Source organism: Lithobates pipiens, unplaced genomic scaffold, assembly GCF_037356315.1.
Source record: "Lithobates pipiens isolate NorthernLeopardFrog02 unplaced genomic scaffold, aLitPip1_a1.2 Scaffold_19, whole genome shotgun sequence".
In the NCBI taxonomy this organism is placed as follows: Eukaryota; Metazoa; Chordata; class Amphibia; order Anura; family Ranidae; genus Lithobates; species Lithobates pipiens.
In genome coordinates this window covers 520,147,690-520,165,192 of record NW_027507764.1, presented here as the reverse complement: position 1 = coordinate 520,165,192, position 17,503 = coordinate 520,147,690, and the positions used below count along the sequence as shown (strand labels likewise).

Here is a 17,503-nt window from a genome sequence, read left to right as displayed (position 1 = left end):
AGGAAAACTGGTTGCTTATTTATTTTGCCGAAAGGCCCTAGGAAGGGCCAGGCGGCATCAAAATCCACTCTCTCAAATCCCATTGTACGATGCAAAATGGAAACCGTGGTCTATCTTTAGACTCCTACATTAACTGTGCTGGTCTCTCCTCTCTCTTTACTTTGCTATCCTGTTATTTCCTCTTCTTTTCTTTATCTTTGGGTGCTCCCCCCCTCTTTTTTCTTTTTTTCCTCCTTTTGTCTCTTTCAGTTCTTCAGAAATATTCTGTTCTTTTTGAACCATGTGGTATCTTTTATCTCATATGTTAATACTCATGTTATCCATGCGGATTTCACAGTTCCTTTTTTGTTTGTATTGCCATATTCACTCAATTTTGATCATATGTTATGCTCACTATGTTATCTGCGTCTTTTGTTCTGTATGTTTAGACATGCTCTACCACTGTGTATTTCTGATTCTGTTTATTATTTCCTAATAAATACTTTTGAAAACAAAAAAAAAAATCCACTCTCTCAAGGTGGATTAGACAGATTATTTCTCAGGCCTATAGTGTTAAAGGGAAGATCCCTCCTTTTCAAGTGAGAGCGCAATCAACTAGGGCTGTAAGTGCTTCTTGGGCAGTGCATCACCAGGCCTCCCTGGCTCAGATCTGTAAGGCTGCAACTTGGTCATCAGTCCACACATTCACCAGATTCTATCAGGTGGATGTCAGAGGGCAAGAGGATATCGCCTTTGGGCGCAGTGTACTGCAGGCTGCAGTTTAGGTCCTCCGGTCCTTGGCGGTCTATATATTATGATCTGTGTCTCCCTCCCCTCAATCTGAGCATCTTTTCTTGAGAGTACATCACGGGACACAGGGCTCCCACCCCTCTTGGGTTTTACATGGTTTCCTATTGCTTTGCTACAAAACTGAGGTGCCCCCCATATGGGAGGGGTTATATAGGGGAGGAATTGTCCTTAATTTGGGGTTAACCAGTGTCCAATCACCAGAGGTGCCTATATAACCCACTATGTAATGAAGCTCCTGTGTCCCATGATGTACTCTCAAGAAAAGGATTTTACAGGTAAGCTGTATATAAAAATCCTATTTTTTATGTTGTTGGCGTTGACCTGTTTTCTTTCGCTTGTTTCCCAAGATGACCATCTTGGCGTTTGTCAAGAGGGTGAGAGTGCCCAAAGAAAGTGCCTACGGCCAAATCACCCTGAAAGTGCCCGATCTTGTCTGATCTCGGGGGCTAAGCATTGTCGGGCCTGATTAGTAACTGGAAGGGAGACTGACTGGGAATACCAGGTGCCGTAGGCTTCTTTTTATGTTGTTGGCGTTGACATGTTTTTTTTTCCGCTTGTTTCCCAAGGTGACCATCTTGGCATTTGTCAAGAGGGCTGAGAGAGCCCAAAGAAATCTCCTATGGCCACATCACCCTGAAAGTGCCCGATCTTATCTGATCTCAGAGGCTAAGCAGGGTCCGTCCTGGATAGTACCTAATTACAGGTGCCGTAGGAATCTTTTTATATTGTTGGCTTTGACCTGTTTTTTTTTCACTTGTTTCCCAAGGTGACTATTTTAGCATCTGTCAAGAGTTTTGAGTATGTCCCGAAGCGTTCGCCTAAGGCCCCATCACCCTGAAAGAGCCCGATCTCAGAGGCTGAGAAGGGTCAGGGTCAGATGGGAGACCGCCAGGGTCTATGTTGTTGGCGTTGACCTGTTTTTTTTCACTTTTTTCCCAAGATGACCATCTTGGCATTTGTTAAGAGGGTTGAGAGTGTCTGAATAGAACACCTATGGCCACATCACCCTGAAAGCGCACAATCTCATCTGATCTCAGAGGCCTAGCAGTGTACGGCCTGGTTAATACCTGTATGGGAGGCCATCTGTGAATACCAGGTGCCGTAGGCTTCTTTTTATGTTGTTGGTGTTGACCTGTTTATTTTTGCTTGTTTCCCAAGGTGACCATCTTGGCGTTTAACAAGAGGGTCGAGAGTGCCCAAAGAGATCACCTACGGCCCCATCACCCTGAAAGCACCCGATCTTGTCTGATCTCGGAGGCTAAGCAGTGTCAGGCCTGGTTAATACCAGGATGGGAGAACGTCTGGGAATAACAGGTGCCGTAGGGGAGATGGCGGAGATGGCGTTGGAATACCAGGTGCCGTATTCTTCTTTTTATGTTGTTGACATTGAACTGTCTTTTTTCGCAAGGTTGGGCCTTGCTAGTACCTGGATTGGAGACCACCTGGGAATACTAGGTGCTGTAGGCTTCTTTTTATGTTGTTGGTGTTGACCTGTTTATTTTTGCTTGTTTCCCAAGGTGACCATCTTGGCGTTTAACAAGAGGGTCGAGAGTGCCCGAAGAGATCACCTACGGCCCCATCACCCTGAAAGCGCCCAATCTTGTCTGATCTCGGAGGCTAAACAGTGTCGGGCCTGGTTAGTACCTGGATGGGAGACCGCCTGGGAATACCAGGTGCCAAAGGCTTCTTTTTATGTTGTTGGCTTTGACCTGTTTTTTTTCGCTTGTTTCTGAAGGCGACCATCTTGGCGTTTGTCAAGAGGGTTGGGCGTGTCTTGAAGAGAACGCTTACGGCCACATCACCCTGAAAGCACCCGATCTCATCTGATTTCAGAGGCTAAGCAGTGTCAGGCCTGGTTAGTACTTGGATGGGAGACTGCCTGGAAAGACCATAGAAGGATCTGGCCTGGTTAGTGTCTTGATTGGGAGATCACCTGGGAATACCGGATACCGTAGGCTTCTTTTTATGTTGTTGGCTTTGACCTGGTTTTTTTAGCTTGTTTCCCAAGGTGAGCATCTTGGCCTTTGTCAAGAGGCTTCAGAGTGCCCAAAGAGAGTGCCTACGACCAAATCACCCTGAGAGAGCCCAATCTCATCTGATCTCGTGGGCTAAGCAGCGATGGGCCTGGTTAGTACCTGGGTGGGAGACAGCCTGGGAATACCAGGTGCTGTAGGCTTCTCATTATGTTGTCGGCGTTGACCTGTTTTTTTTCCCTTTTTTCCCAAGGTGACCATCTTGGCATTTGTCAAGAGGGTTGAGAGTGCACAAAGAAATTGCCTACGGGCACAACACCCTGAAAGCGCCCAATCTCGTCTGGTCTCAGAGGCTATGCAGGGTTGGGCCTGATTTGTACCTGGATGGGAGACCACCTGGGTTTTCCACATGCCGCAGGCTTCTTTTTATGTTGTTGGTGTTGACCTGTTTTTTTTTCGCTTGTTTCCCAAAGTGATCACCTTGGCATTTGTCAAGAGGGTTGAGAGTGCCTAAATAGATCGCTTACAGCAGCATCACCCTGAAAGCACCCTATCTCTTCTGATCTCGGAGGCTAAGAAGGGTTGGGCCTAGTTAGTACTTGAATGGGAGACGGCCTTGGAATACCAGGTGCCGTATTCTTCTTTTCATGTTAGTGGCGTTAACCTGTTTTTTTCCGCTTGTTTCCCAGGGTGACTATCTTGGCATTTTTCAAGAGGGATGATAGGGCCCAAAGAGATTGCCTATGGGCACATCACCCTGAAAGCACCCAATCTCCTCTGATCTCAGAGGCTAGAAAGGGTCACGCTTGGTAATACCTGGATGGGAGACCACCTGGGAATACTAGGTGCTGTAGGCTTCTTTTTATGTTGTTGGCGTTGACTTGATTTTTTGTTTGCTTCCCAAGGTGACCATCTTGGCGTTTGTCAAGAGGGTTGAACGTGCCTGAAAAAAATCTACTATGACTGCATCACCCTGAAAGAGCCCAATCTCATTTGATCTCAGAGGCTAAGCAGGGTTGGGACCTGGTTAGTACCTGGATGGGAGACCGCCTGGGATTTCTCAATGCCATAGGCTTTTTTTTTAAGTTGTTGGCATTGACTTCGTTTTTTTTTGCTTGTTTCCCAAGGTGACCATCTTGGCGTTTGTCAAGAGGGTTGAAAGTGCCTGAAGGGATTGCCTACGGGCACATCACCCTCAAAGCACCTGATCTCGTTTGATGTTGGAGGCTAAGAAGAGTCTGGCCTTGTTAGTACGTGGATGGGAGACTGCCTGGGAATACCAGGTGTCGTAGGCTTCTTTTTATGTTGTTGGCGTTGACCTGTTTTTTTTTAGCTTGTTTCCCAAGGTCACCATCTTGGTGTTTGTCAAGAGGGTTGAGAGTGCCTGAAGAGATTGCCTATGGCCACATCACTCTGAAAGCACCCAATCTTGTCTGATCTTGGAGGCTAAGAAGAGTCAGGCCTGGTTAGTACCTGGATGGGAGACCACCTGGGAATACCAGTTATTGTAAGCTTCTTTTTATGTTGTTGGCGTTGATTCGTTTTTTTTTTTCCGCTTGTCTCTCAAGGTGACCATCTTGGCATTTGTCAAGAGGGTTGAGAGTGCACAAAGAGATCGCTTACAGCAGCATCACCCTGAAAGAGCCCTATCTCTTCTCATCTCTGAGGCTAAGAAGGGTTGGGCCTAGTTAGAACCTGTATGGGAGATGGCGTTGGAATACCAGGTGCCGTATTCTTCTTTTTATGTTGTTGACATTGAACTGTCTTTTTTCGCAAGGTTGGGCCTTGCTAGTACCTGGATTGGAGACCACCTGGGAATACTAGGTGCTGTAGGCTTCTTTTTATGTTGTTGGCGTTGACTTGTTTTTGTTTTGTTTGTTTACCAAGGTGACCATCTTGGTGTTTGTCAAGAGGGTTGAGAGTGCCTGAAGAGCTTGCCTATGGCCACATAACCCTGAAAGCACCAGATCTCGTCTGATCTCAGAGACTAAACAGGGTCGGGCCTTGTTAATACCTGGATGGGAGACCACCTGGGAATACTAGGTGCTGTAGACTTCTTCTTATGTTGTTGGCGTTAACTTGTTTTTTTTTGTTTGTTTCCCAAAGTGACCATCTTGGCGTTAGTCAAGAGGGTTGAGAGTGGCTGAAGAAATCTCCTACGGTCACATCACCCTGAAAGAGCCCAATCTCATCTGATCTCAGAGGCTAAGCAGGGTTGGGACCAGTTTAATCCCTGGATGGGAGACCGCCTGGGATTTCCAGATGCTGTAGGCTTCTTGTTATGTTGTTGCCGTTGACCTATTTTTTTCCACTTGTTCCCAAGGTGACCATCTTGGCATTTGTCAAGAGAGTTGAGAGTGCCTGAAGATATTGGCTATGGCCACATCACCCTGAATCTGTTCCATCTCATCTGATCTTGGAGGCTAAGCAGGGTCGGGCCTGGTTAATGCCTGGATAGGAGACCACCTGGGAATACCAGGTGTCGTAGGCTTCTTTTTTTTTCTCCAAACAGGGGAAGACGCTCCCCCGAGTACATAATGCAACAGAGAAATACAGAGCAAAAAGCAGTTGAACAATACTTGATACAGGTATATTCGCAAATGTGAGTCTGCCTTCCATCAATCATAATGATTCAAGGCACGGATAAAGTACAAGAATTTTTGTGTTATGCATCGGATCTCTGTCCAGAAGTCCACCAAGCTGGGGCAGGACCAAAAAATGTGGAGCAACGTGCCCTCTTCTTCTCCACACCTCCAGCATATGTTCGAGGAAGAGGGGAAACATTTATGCAGCTTTGATGGTGTCAAATACCACCTGGTGAGAAGTTTAAAATTTGTCTCCTGTATCTTCGTAAACTTTTTCAATTTGGCCGAACGGCCGGACGCAAGTTTCCCCCGGCGCGGGAACATGGGGGGAGACATGATGCACATGTTTTGGAGATGCCCGAAGTTGATCTGCTACTGGACGGAGGTGACAGGAACCATTGATCGGGTGTTTGGAACCTCCACCAGGATGGAGGCGAAGGATTGTCTCCTGGGATTAGTTGAAGGAGTTGGAAACCCGGGAAGCAGCCAGATGGCAGTTCTGAGATGCCTATTTCAGGCAAGGAAACTGCCCAACCCTGCTTAGCCTCCAATGTTGGCAATGACTTGTTTTTTTTAGCTTGTTTCCCAAGATGACCATGTTGGCGTTTGTCAAGATGGTTGAAAGTGCCCAAAGAGATCGCCTATGGCCCCATCACCTTGAAAGTGCCCGATCTTGTCTGATCTCGGAGGTTAAGCATTGTCGGGCCTGATTAGTAACTGGATGGAAGACCGACTGGGAATACTAGGTGCCGTATGCTTATTTCTTGATCATACATCACGGGACACAGGATCATTACATAATGGGTTATATAGGCACCTCTGGTCATTGGACACTGGTTAACCCCCCATTAAGGAGAATTCCTTCCCTATATAACCCCTCCCATATGGGAGGCACCTAATTTTTTCCTTCGCCAGTGGTGGTTGGTCACGTAAAACATGTGCTATGAAGAAAGTTCTGTGTAGGTCCTTGCAGGGGCCTAAGGGCTACAACAAACCAGATCCATATCTCGGGCCGATATTTTGACTCCCAAGATGATGTGGTACCCGGGCCTCGTCATCTGAAGAAACGAGGTTTTGCCTGTAAGTCCTCTCCTATTGGAAGACTGGGCTCTGGGAAAACCAGACTTACTGTACTATTTACATAGTGGCATGAAAGTTTCTGGCAGAGTCTTTTACAAGGTCCAGGTAGGAGGTTCTTCTGAGAAGGAACCCCAAAAAAAACCTGAAGGTTGGCACAACTCTGCCCGCCGTGATGGGTGAAGGCTGGAATCTGTCTGTTTTCAGCAATTCCTGCGGCGAGGACAGGTAAGGGAAGTTAATCCTGTATAAATTATATTATGGATTTCTTCATTGAGTAGTTGTATGTCTTACCTGGTTTCCACAACTAGGGGGAGTAAGAGCAGCCTGATGCATACTTACATGCCTTTCAGATACACACGCTCAGTGAAGCCTGGTTCTCCCAGATGACTCACGTCTCCACTGCAATCTCTGCCACAATGAAGGTAATACAGGGGTCCCACGTAGTCTGGGGGTCCCAGACAGCTCCGATGGCAATTCCCTTCCCCCCTGGATACCGGCAGTCCTCGTGCATGCGCGCCAAGCACGCTCCCGTGCTAATGGAGGAGGCGGGAGTGTGTTTGCGAGCCGCGTCGTTCGGTGTGCACGGCGCTGTACTGCGCAGGCGCCAGACGGCAGTTTTACAGCCCAGAGCGTCGGGGGCTGTAAGTGGAGACACAGGAGCTGTGAGCAGTAAGCATCCCAAGGGATTGGATCCAGGCAAACCTAAGACACCTACTCAGCATCAGGTTGTGCAGTTTAAGCATATATATTTATTGTGAGACTTTAAGCACAACAGTGATTGCACTTTGTACTAGTACCTCTGCTTTGTAGCTTAGGACTATGTCTCCTCGTAAGAGGGTCTCAGGGGGAGATAACAAGGACACTGGTAAGTCACCGCCTAGGTCTAGGGGTTCTAAAAATGCCTGTAGGTTACCATCCCCCCCTGCAAGACTGGAGTCAGCCTCACAGGATGAGTCAGTGCCCCTGTCAGGATTTGCAGCCTCTCCTAAAATTTCAGCCCCGGTATACATCACTGAGGACTCCCTTAGGGCTACATTGGAGGGTTTTGAAGGGAGAATCATGAATTTTATTTCAGCTTCCCTGAAAGATAGCAGGAAAAGGGGTAGATCCCCTCCCTCTGCTGAGATTCCTCTTTCAGATGACACTTCTGACAATGAGGAGAGATCCCTATCTTGGGACAGGGATCTTGAGCAGTCGGATGAATCAGAGGAAGAGGAGAGAGTCCCCTCCTCCCAGGTGCTCAGAAAACAGGTGCAGTATTATACTGAATTGGTGCGTACCTCATTCAGAATGCCTGCTGCTGAGATCGCTACATCCTCTGTTTCTTCCCTGGGAGTCAGGAAAATCCCACAACCTGCCTTTTCCTTTCCAATTCATCCCTTAATGGATAAATTGTTGTATGAGTATTGGGGACATCCCGATAAACTGTTTGCTCCTCCTAAAAGGTTTTCTATGCTTTATCCTCTGGAGGAAAGTTCCACCAAGAAATGGGGGGTCCCATCTGTCGATGTGGCTGTTTCTTGCGTGAATAGAAACTTGACCTGTCCTTTGGATAATGCTCAGATATTTTAAGATCCAACTGATTAGAAGCTGGAAACATTATTAAAAGCCTCCTTTTCCATGACTGGCGCTGTAGTGCAACCTACAGTCGCAGCTGTGGGGTTGTGTCAGTTCCTCAATGAACAGGTTAAGCAGATGCTTGGCCTTCTTCCCAGTGAGGAAGTGGAGAATTATGCAGAAATACCTCAAATTCTGTGTTTCATGATTGATGCGATTTTGGCTTCTGTCCAACAAGCATCTCGTTTGTCTCTCCTGTTGGTACACATGCGAAGGGCCCTATGGCTAAAGAATTGGGCAGCTGAGCTATCATGCAAGAAGCATTTGATTGGGTTCCCGTTTAAAGGGGAACGTTTGTTTGGAGAAGAATTAGACAAATTCGTCCAAAAAATTTCAGGGAGTAAGTCTACTCTCCTTCCAGTCAAAAGGAGCAAACGTCCATCATTTAGGCGTTCTCTTTCTCCCAGAGCATCAAGCTCTAAGCAGTGGCGACGGCCTTCTCAACCCCCCTCTCCAAGAAAGGCTCAAGGCCGGGCCCAGGGGCAGAAGAAATCCTGGGGGCGAAAGCCTGCCAAGCAGAGCCCGAAAGCTTCCTTGTGAAGGAGCACCCCCGCTCGGCCAAGTGGGGGGAAGGCTCCTGCAGTTTGCAGAAGCCTGGCAATAAGAGATCCGGGGCGAGTGGGTGGTCTCTTCGGTATCTCTGGGCTACAAGCTGGAGTTTCAGGAGATTCCACCTTCTCGCTTTCTAAGGTCAAGGATCCCCAGGGACCCAGTAAAGCAAAGACCGCTATTTCTGGCCTTAGATCACTTACTATCCCAGGGAGTGATAGTAGAAGTGGACCCAAAAGAACAGGTTTCAGGGTTTTACTCGAATCTCTTTACCGTTCCAAAGCCAAATAAAAGTGTCAGACCTATCCTGGATCTGAAGGATCTGAACCGATTTTTACGCATCCGGTCCTTCCGAATACAGTCAATTCGCACTGTGGTCTCCTCCCTGCAAGGGGGAGAGTTTATGGCATCAATAGACATCAAGGATGCATATCTCCATGTGCCAATTTTTCCCGCACACCAAAAGTATCTAAGGTTCGAAGGTAGAGCAGCACCATTTTCAATTTGTGGCTTTGCCGTTTGGGCTAGCTACGGCCCCTCGAGTCTTCACAAATATTCTGGACCCTCTCTTGGCAAACCTAAGAGCTCAGGGTATAGCCATCATGGCTTATCTAGACGATTTGCTTCTCATAGAGAAAACAGTAGCGCTCCTGAACCACAGTGTTACCAGAACGCTAGAATACCTGGAACGCCTAGGTTGGATTATAAACCTAGAAAAGTCGTCCCTACAGCCTGCTACCAGGTTGGAATACCTGGGTATGGTTATCGACACTGCTCAGTGCAAGGTGTTTCTACCAAGGCCAAAAGCCTTGGCCATTGGGGATCTGGTGCGCCTAATTCTGGGCAGAAGATCTTGCCCCATTCGGTTGTGCATGAGACTGTTAGGGGAAATGGTCGCCTCCTTCGAGGCCGTTCCATTCGCCCAGTTCCACTCAAGGCCTCTGCAAAGATGCATCCTTGCGGCTTGGAACAGGAATCCCCAATCCTTGGATCTTCCTATGCGTCTATCCCCAGGGACACGCAAGAGCCTCGTCTGGTGGTTACAAACCGAGAATTTGCTGAAAGGCAAAACTTTTCTTCCTCTTCCATGGAAGATTATTATGACAGATGCCAGCCTGACAGGCTGGGGAGCAGTGTTGGAGGAGACGTGCTCACAGGGGAAATGGTCTGCGATCGAGAAGCTATTGCCCATAAATGTCTTGGAGATCCGGGCAGTTTATATGGATCTCATAAACTGGTCTTTCAGACTACAGGGTCTCCCTGTTTGGGTTCAGTCCGACAATGCCACAGCAGTGGCATATATCAATCACCAGAGCGGTACCAGGAGTCTGGTTGCGCAAAAAGAGGTGAATCGCATACTTGTCTGGGCAGAAAGGCATGTTCCATGCCTTTCTGCAGTGTTCATTCCAGGAGTGGAAAATTGGCAGGCAGATTTTCTGCGCCACCAGCAGTTGTGCCCAGGAGAATGGGCTCTGCACCCCGACGTGTTTTGGAACATATGTCGCAGGTGGGGTACTCCAGACGTAGATCTGTTTGCGTCCAGGTTCAACAGAAAACTGGACAAATTTGTGTCAAAGACAAGAGATACACTCGCTCAGGGGTCGGATGCTCTGACAGTTCCCTGGGACCAGTACAATTTGATTTTTGCCTTCCCCCCGTGCCTGCTTCTGTCGCAGTTCCTGGGAAGAGTCAAGAGGGAAACAAAGTGGGTTCTTTTGGTAGCCCCGCCTTGGCCCAGGCGACCGTGGTACGCAGAGATCATGAAGTTGGCAGTAGGCAGGCCGTGGATCCTCCCTCTCCGGCCAGATCTGCTCTCACAGGGTCCAATTTACCATGCTGCTTTACACAGTCTGAATTTGACGGTTTGGCTGCTGAGACCCACATTCTGAGAGACCGTGGGCTTTCGGGGCCAGTCCTTTCTACTCTGGTCAATGCCAGAAAGCCGGCCTCCAGGCTTATTTACTACAAAATCTGGAGGGCATATGTTTCCTGTTGTGAACTCAGGGAATGTCATCCTAGAAAGTATGTCATTAGCAGGATCTTGGCCTTCCTCAAGTCAGGCCTAGAAATGAATTTGGCCGTAAGCACTATCAAGGTGCATATTTCGGCCTTGTCAGTGTTTTTTCAGAAACCACTTGCATCACATTCCCTGGTGCGGGCTTTCATCCAGGGGGCTATGCGGATAAGGCCGCCAGTCAAACCTCCGGTATGCCCATGGGATCTGAATTTGGTTCTCTCAGCTTTGCAGGGGCAACCTTTTGAACCTTTGCATCAGGCTTCGTTAGTTCTTTTGACTAAAAAATTGGTTTTCTTGGTAGCCATATCCACGGCTAGAAGAGTGTCAGAACTAGCAGCTCTCTCCAGTAAAGAACCGTATCTAATTATTCATAAGGACCTGGTGGTAATGCGTCCCAACAGGTCCTTTCTGCCTAAGGTGGTTTCAGGATTCCATTTGAATCAAGATGTAAGCCTACCATCCTTTTTTCTGGACCCACAGTCTGCAGAAGAAAAATCTTTGCACACTTTGGATGTGGTAAGGGCAATCAGTATCTATCTTCAGGCAACTGCACAGATAAGGAAAACTGATTGCTTATTTATTTTGCCGGAAGGCCCTAGGAAGGGTCAGGTGGCATCAAAATCCACTCTCTCATGGTGGATTAGACAGATTATTTCTCAGGCCTATAGTGTTAAAGGGAAGATCCCTCCTTTTCAAGTGAAAGTGCACTCAACTAGGGCTGGAAGTGCTTCTTGGGCAGTGCATCACCAGGCCTCCCTGGCTCAGATCTGTAAGGCTGCAACTTGGTCATCAGTCCACATATTCACCAGATTCTATCAGGTGGATGTCAGAGGGCAAGAGGATATCGCCTTTGGGCGCAGTGTACTGCAGGCTGCAGTTTAGGTCCTCCGGTCCTTGGCGGTCTATATATTATGATCTGTGTCTCCCTCCCCTCAATCTGAGCATTGCTTTGGGACATCCCACTATGTAATGAAGCTCCTGTGTCCCCTGATGTATGATCAAGAAAATAGGATTTTTATACACAGCTTACCTGTAAAATCCTTTTCTTGAGAGTACATCACGGGACACAGGGCTCCCACCCCTCTTGGGTTTTACGTGGTTTCCTATTGCTTTGCTACAAAACTGAGGTGCCTCCCATATGGGAGGGGTTATATAGGGGAGGAATTCTCCTTAATTGGGGGTTAACCAGTGTCCAATCACCAGAGGTGCCTATATAACCCACTATGTAATGAAGCTCCTGTGTCCCGTGATGTACTCTCAAGAAAAGGATTTTACAGGTAAGCTGTATATAAAAATTCTATTTTTTATGTTGTTGGCGTTGACCTGTTTTTTTTCACTTGTTTCCCAAGATGACCATCTTGGCGTTTGTCAAGAGGGTGAGAGTGCCCAAAGAAAGTGCCTACGGCCAAATCACCCTGAAAGTGCCCGATCTTGTCTGATCTCGGAGGTTAAGCATTGTCGGGCCTGATTAGTAACTGGATGGGAGACCGACTGGGAATACCAGGTGCCGTAGGCTTCTTTTTATGCTGTTGGCGTTGACATGTTTTTTTTTTCCGCTTGTTTCCCAAGGTGACCATCTTGGCATTTGTCAAGAGGGCTGAAAGAGCCAGAAGAAATCTCCTCTGGCCACATCACCCTGAAAGCGCCCGATCTCATCTGATCTCGGAGGCTAAGCAGGGTCCGGTCTGGATAATACCTAATTACAGGTGCCGTAGGAATCTTTTTATATTGTTGGCTTTGACCTGTTTTTTTTTCGCTTGTTTCCCAAGGTGACCATTTTAGCATCTGTCAAGAGTTTTGAGTATGTCCCGAAGCGTTCGCCTAAGGCCACATCACCCTGAAAGCGCCCGATCTCAGAGGCTAAGCAGGGTCAGGGTCAGGGTCAGATGGGAGACCGCCAGGGTCTATGTTGTTGGCTTTGACCTGTTTTTTTTTCACTTTTTTCCCAAGATGACCATCTTGGCATTTGTCAAGAGGGTTGAGAGTGTCTGAATAGAACACCTATGGCCACATCACCCTGAAAGCGCACAATCTCATCTGATCTCAGAGGCCTAGCAGTGTACGGCCTGGTTAATACCTGTATGGGAGACCATCTGTGAATACCAGGTGCCGTAGGCTTCTTTTTATGTTGTTGGTGTTGACCTGTTTATTTTCGCTTGTTTCCCAAGGTGACCATCTTGGCTTTTAAAAAGAGGGTCTTGAGTGCCTAAAGAGATCACCTACGGCCCCATCACCCTGAAAACACCCGATCTTGTCTGATCTCGGAGGCTAAGCAGTGTTGGGCCTGGTTAATACCAGGATAGGAGAACGTCTGGGAATAACAGGTGCCGTAGGCTTCTTTTTATGTTATTGGCCTTGACCTGTTTTTTTTTTTTCACTTGTTTCCAAAGGTGACCATCTTGGCATTTGTCAAGAGGGTTGAGAGTGCCCGAAGAGATCACCTAAGGCCCCATCACCCTGAAAGCGTCCAATCTCGTCTGATCTCGGAGGCTAAACAGTGTCAGGCCTGGTTAGTACCTGGATGGGAGACCGCCTGGGAATACCAGGTGCCATAGGCTTCTTTTTATGTTGTTGGCTTTGACCTGTTTTTTTCGCTTGTTTCTGAAGGCGACCATCTTGGCGTTTGTCAAGAGGGTTGGGCGTGTCTTGAAGAGAATGCTTACGGCCACATCACCCTGAAAGCACCCAATCTCATCTGATTTCAGAGGCTAAGCAGTGTCAGGCCTGGTTAGTACCTGGATGGGAGACTGCCTGGGAAGACCAGGTGCCATAGAAGGATCTGGCCTGGTTAGTGTCTTGATTGGGAGATCGCCTGGGAATACGGGATGCCGTAGACTTCTTTTTATGTTGTTGGCTTTGACCTGTTTTTTTTAGCTTTTTTCCCAAGGTGAGCATCTTGGCCTTTGTCAAGAGGCTTCATAGTGCCCAAAGAGAGTGTCTACGGCCAAATCACCCTGAGAGAGCCCAATCTCATCTGATCTTGGAGGCTAAGCAGCGATGGGCCTGGTTAGTACCTGGACGGGAGACAGCCTGGGAATACCAGGTGCCGTAGGCTTCTCATTATGTTGTCGGCGTTGACCTGTGTTTTTTCCCTTTTTTCCCAAGGTGACCATCTTGCCATTTGTCAAGAGGGTTGAGAGTGCACAAAGAAATTGCCTACGGCCACAACACCCTTAAAGCACCCAATCTCGTCTGGTCTCAGAGGCTAAGCAGGGTTGGGCCTGGTTTGTACCTGGATGGGAGACCGCCTGGGTTTTCCAGAAGCCGCAGGCTTCTTTTTATGTTGTTGGTGTTGACCTGTTTTTTTTCGCTTGTTTCCCAAAGTGATCATCTTGGCATTTGTCAAGAGGGTAGAGAGTGCTTAAAGAGATCGCTTACAGCAGCATCACCCTGAAAGCACCCTATCTCTTCTGATCTCGGAGGCTAAGAAGGGTTGGGCCTAGTTAGTACTTGAATGGGAGACGGCCTTGGAATACCAGGTGCCGTATTCTTCTTTTCATGTTGTTGGCGTTGACCTGTTTTTTTTCGCTTGTTTCCCAGGGTGACTATCTTGGCATTTTTCAAGAGGGATGAGAGTGCCCAAAGAGATTGCCTATGGGCACATCACCCTGAAAGCACCCAATCTCCTCTGATCTCAGAGGCTAGAAAGGGTCGTGCCTTGTTAATACCTGGATGGGAGACCGCCTGGGAATACTAGGTGCTGTAGGCTTCTTTTTATGTTGTTGGCGTTGACTTGATTTTTTGTTTGCTTCCCAAGGTGACCATCTTGGCGTTTGTCAAGAGGGTTGAGCGTGCCTGAAAAAAAATCTACTATTGCTGCATCACCCTGAAAGAGCCCAATCTCATTTGATCTCAGAGGCTAAGCAGGGTTGGGACCTGGTTAGTACCTGGATGGGAGACCGCCTGGGATTTCTCAATGCCATAGGCTTTTTTTTTAAGTTGTTGCTTGATTCCCAAGGTGACCATCTTGGCGTTTGTCAAGAGGGTTGAAAGTGCCTGAAGGGATTGCCTACGGGCACATCACCCTGAAAGCACCCGATCTCATTTGATGTTGGAGGCTAAGAAGAGTCAGGCCTTGTTAGTACGCGGATGGGAGACCGCCTGGGAATACCAGGTGTCGTAGGCTTCTTTTTATGTTGTTGGAGTTGACCTGTTTTTTTTAGCTTGTTTCCCAAGGTCACCATCTTGGTGTTTGTCAAGAGGGTTGAGAGTGCCTGAAGAGATTGCCTATGGCCACATCACTCTGAAAGCACCCAATCTTGTCTGATCTTGGAGGCTAAGAATAGTCAGGCCTGGTTAGTACCTGGATGGGAGACCACCTGGGAATACCAGTTATTGTAGGCTTCTTTTTATGTTGTTGCGTTGATTCGTTTGTTTTTTTCCGCTTGTTTCCCAAGGTGACCATCTTGGCATTTGTCAAGAGGGTTGAGAGTGCCCAAAGAGATCGCTTACAGCAGCATCACCCTGAAAAAGCCCTAGCTCTTCTTATCTCTGAGGCTAAGAAGGGTTGGGCCTAGTTAGTACCTGGATGGGAGATGGCGTTGGAATACCAGGTGCCGTATTCTTCTTTTTATGTTGTTGACATTGACCTGTCTTTTTTCGCTTGTATCTCAAGGTGACTATCTTGGCATTTGTCAAGAGGGTTGAGAGTGCCCAAAGAGATTGCATATGGGCACATAACCCTGAAAGCGCCCGATCTCCTCTGATCTCAGAGGCTAAACAGGGTTGGGCCTTGCTAGTACCTGGATTGGAGACAACCTGGGAATACTAGGTGCTGTAGGCTTCTTTTTATGTTGTTGGCGTTGACTTGTTTTTGTTTTGTTTGTTTACCAAGGTGACCATCTTGGTGTTTGTCAAGAGGGTTGAGAGTGCCTGAAGAGCTTGCCTATGGCCACATAACCCTGAAAGCACCAGATCTCGTCTGATCTCAGAGACTAAACAGGGTCGGGCCTTGTTAATACCTGGATGAGAGACCACCTGGGAATACTAGGTGCTGTAGACTTCTTTTTATGTTGTTGGTGTTGACTTGTTTTTTTTTTGTTTCTTTCCCAAGGTGACCATCTTGGCATTTGTCAAGAGAGTTGAGAGTGCCTGAAGTTATTGGCTACGGCCACATCCCCCTGAATCTGTTCCATCTCGTCTGATCTTGGAGGCTAAGCAGGGTCGGGCCTGGTTAATGCCTGGATGGGAGACCGCCTGGGAATACCAGGTGTCGTAGGCTTCTTTTTTTTTTTCAAATATAATTTTTTCTCCAAACAGGGGAAGACGGTCCCCCGAGTACATAATGCAACAGAGAAATACAGAGCAAAAAGCAGCTGAACAATACTTGATACAGGTATATTCGCAACTGTGAGTCTGCCTTCCATCAATCATAATGATTCAAGGCACGGATAAAGTACTGTACCAAGATCCAGGGTCACACAAACCCCAGGTCCCTCCGGCATAATCCATCCAGAGGGGGGGGGGTGGGGCCGTCATTCCCAATTTTCCACTTTTTCCAAAAGAGAGAGTGGGTGGAGGGGGTGAGAGATAGGGGAGGAAGGCAGAAAAGAGAAGGGGTGAAAGATCAGGAAAGGAGAAGAGGGGACGAGACACAATGGCAGCCACTGTCCAAGGGGCCAGTCAAGGAAAGCTCAGAGCATTAAGGTGATAGCAGGCGACATCCTTCCAGCGAGAATATAAAGGTATTCCAGATGTCCCAGGTTTGTTTAAAAAATTCTTGTTTACCTTGTGATGTGAGGATCAAGTCCTCCATTTTTTTTAATGTCCTCTATTTTCCTAAGCCAGTGAGTAATGAAAGGGGGGGAACATTTTTTCCAATAGAGAGGGATGCAGGATTTCGCCGCATTTATCACATGCCGTAAAATTTATTTTTTTGTACTTCTTAATGGGAATCTGTGAATGGTGCAAGAGAAAGAATGCAGCCTCTTCCGGGATGGAGAAGTCTGTGAATTTTTGTGTTATGCATCGGATCTCTGTCCAGAAGTCCACCAAGCTGGGGCAGGACCAAAAAATGTGGATCAACGTGCCCTCTTCTTCTCCACACCTCCAGCATATGTTCGAGGAAGAGGGGAATTATTTATGCAGCTTTGATGGTGTCAAATACCACCTGGTGAGAAGTTTAAAATTTGTCTCCTGTATCTTCGTGCACAGCGAGGTTTTGAGAGCCAAAGTGATAATGCGTTGTCTCTGTGCTGGGGAAAACGAGCAATTAAGGTCCTTTTCCCAGTTGGACAGACAGGTTAAGTGTGGGTGATCTGTTTGAGAGAGAATGTGGACCAAAGGGCCTTCGCTCCTGCATAGAGTCTCAAACTCCGTCTGAGGGCGTGCGAAAGTTTGAGTATTGGGGATGGAATGTAAAAAATGATGTTGTTGCGCCGCTCTCCAAAAAGGCATTTGGAAAAGCCCTGTCGGATCTGTTAGGGTTGAGAAAGAAGGTCATTTTCCATCAATGACGAATTTAGACGCATGGTCTAGGTTGGAATTTCTAAGTGGGTCCCCGGTTCCAAGTTCGGATGGCCACGTATAGGGAATAGGGGGGAAGTCAAAGACGTGAGTGTGTTTTGGGTAGCGATCAGGTGACTGACTTTCAATGAAGCCCCTATAGTGGGATGTGACGTCAATTCTGTGGGTAAATCCTTATAGCACCACATGGTGCTTCTTAGCGGAATTTGGGAGTGAGATTGTCCTAGTAGCACCCAGAGCTTAGAAAGTTTGTTTCCATTCCAGTCCAATACACGCCCCAGATGGGAGGCCAGGTAGTAGCATCGCAAGTCAGGGAGAACCAACCCTCCCTGTTGTTTAGACAATGTCAGCTGTGACCACTTAAGTCTGGGATTTTTGTGGGCCCAGTTAAATTGAGTGAGCAGGGATTGAGCTTGCTTAAAAAACGG

General features: G+C 47.6%; 17 pseudogenes; all 17 read left to right on the top strand.

Moving 5' to 3' along the window:
* The first annotated feature begins 1,184 nt into the window (after positions 1–1,184).
* On the top strand, positions 1,185–1,303 carry LOC143999088 (5S ribosomal RNA; annotated as a pseudogene).
* Positions 1,304–1,996: 693 nt separating this feature from the next.
* LOC143999165 (5S ribosomal RNA) lies at positions 1,997–2,115 on the top strand (annotated as a pseudogene).
* A 240-nt stretch (positions 2,116–2,355) lies between these two features.
* On the top strand, positions 2,356–2,474 carry LOC143998724 (5S ribosomal RNA; annotated as a pseudogene).
* Positions 2,475–2,846: 372 nt separating this feature from the next.
* On the top strand, positions 2,847–2,965 carry LOC143999488 (5S ribosomal RNA; annotated as a pseudogene).
* Positions 2,966–4,157: 1,192 nt separating this feature from the next.
* LOC143998774 (5S ribosomal RNA) lies at positions 4,158–4,276 on the top strand (annotated as a pseudogene).
* Positions 4,277–4,698: 422 nt separating this feature from the next.
* On the top strand, positions 4,699–4,817 carry LOC143998623 (5S ribosomal RNA; annotated as a pseudogene).
* Positions 4,818–5,986: 1,169 nt separating this feature from the next.
* On the top strand, positions 5,987–6,105 carry LOC143999399 (5S ribosomal RNA; annotated as a pseudogene).
* Positions 6,106–12,007: 5,902 nt separating this feature from the next.
* On the top strand, positions 12,008–12,126 carry LOC143999955 (5S ribosomal RNA; annotated as a pseudogene).
* Positions 12,127–12,827: 701 nt separating this feature from the next.
* Positions 12,828–12,946, top strand: LOC143998696 (5S ribosomal RNA; annotated as a pseudogene).
* A 103-nt stretch (positions 12,947–13,049) lies between these two features.
* On the top strand, positions 13,050–13,168 carry LOC143998824 (5S ribosomal RNA; annotated as a pseudogene).
* A 99-nt stretch (positions 13,169–13,267) lies between these two features.
* Positions 13,268–13,386, top strand: LOC143999540 (5S ribosomal RNA; annotated as a pseudogene).
* A 160-nt stretch (positions 13,387–13,546) lies between these two features.
* On the top strand, positions 13,547–13,665 carry LOC144000073 (5S ribosomal RNA; annotated as a pseudogene).
* Positions 13,666–14,617: 952 nt separating this feature from the next.
* Positions 14,618–14,736, top strand: LOC143999515 (5S ribosomal RNA; annotated as a pseudogene).
* A 99-nt stretch (positions 14,737–14,835) lies between these two features.
* On the top strand, positions 14,836–14,954 carry LOC143998840 (5S ribosomal RNA; annotated as a pseudogene).
* Positions 14,955–15,274: 320 nt separating this feature from the next.
* On the top strand, positions 15,275–15,393 carry LOC143998968 (5S ribosomal RNA; annotated as a pseudogene).
* A 100-nt stretch (positions 15,394–15,493) lies between these two features.
* On the top strand, positions 15,494–15,612 carry LOC143999319 (5S ribosomal RNA; annotated as a pseudogene).
* Positions 15,613–15,712: 100 nt separating this feature from the next.
* LOC143999416 (5S ribosomal RNA) lies at positions 15,713–15,831 on the top strand (annotated as a pseudogene).
* Positions 15,832–17,503: the final 1,672 nt, after the last annotated feature.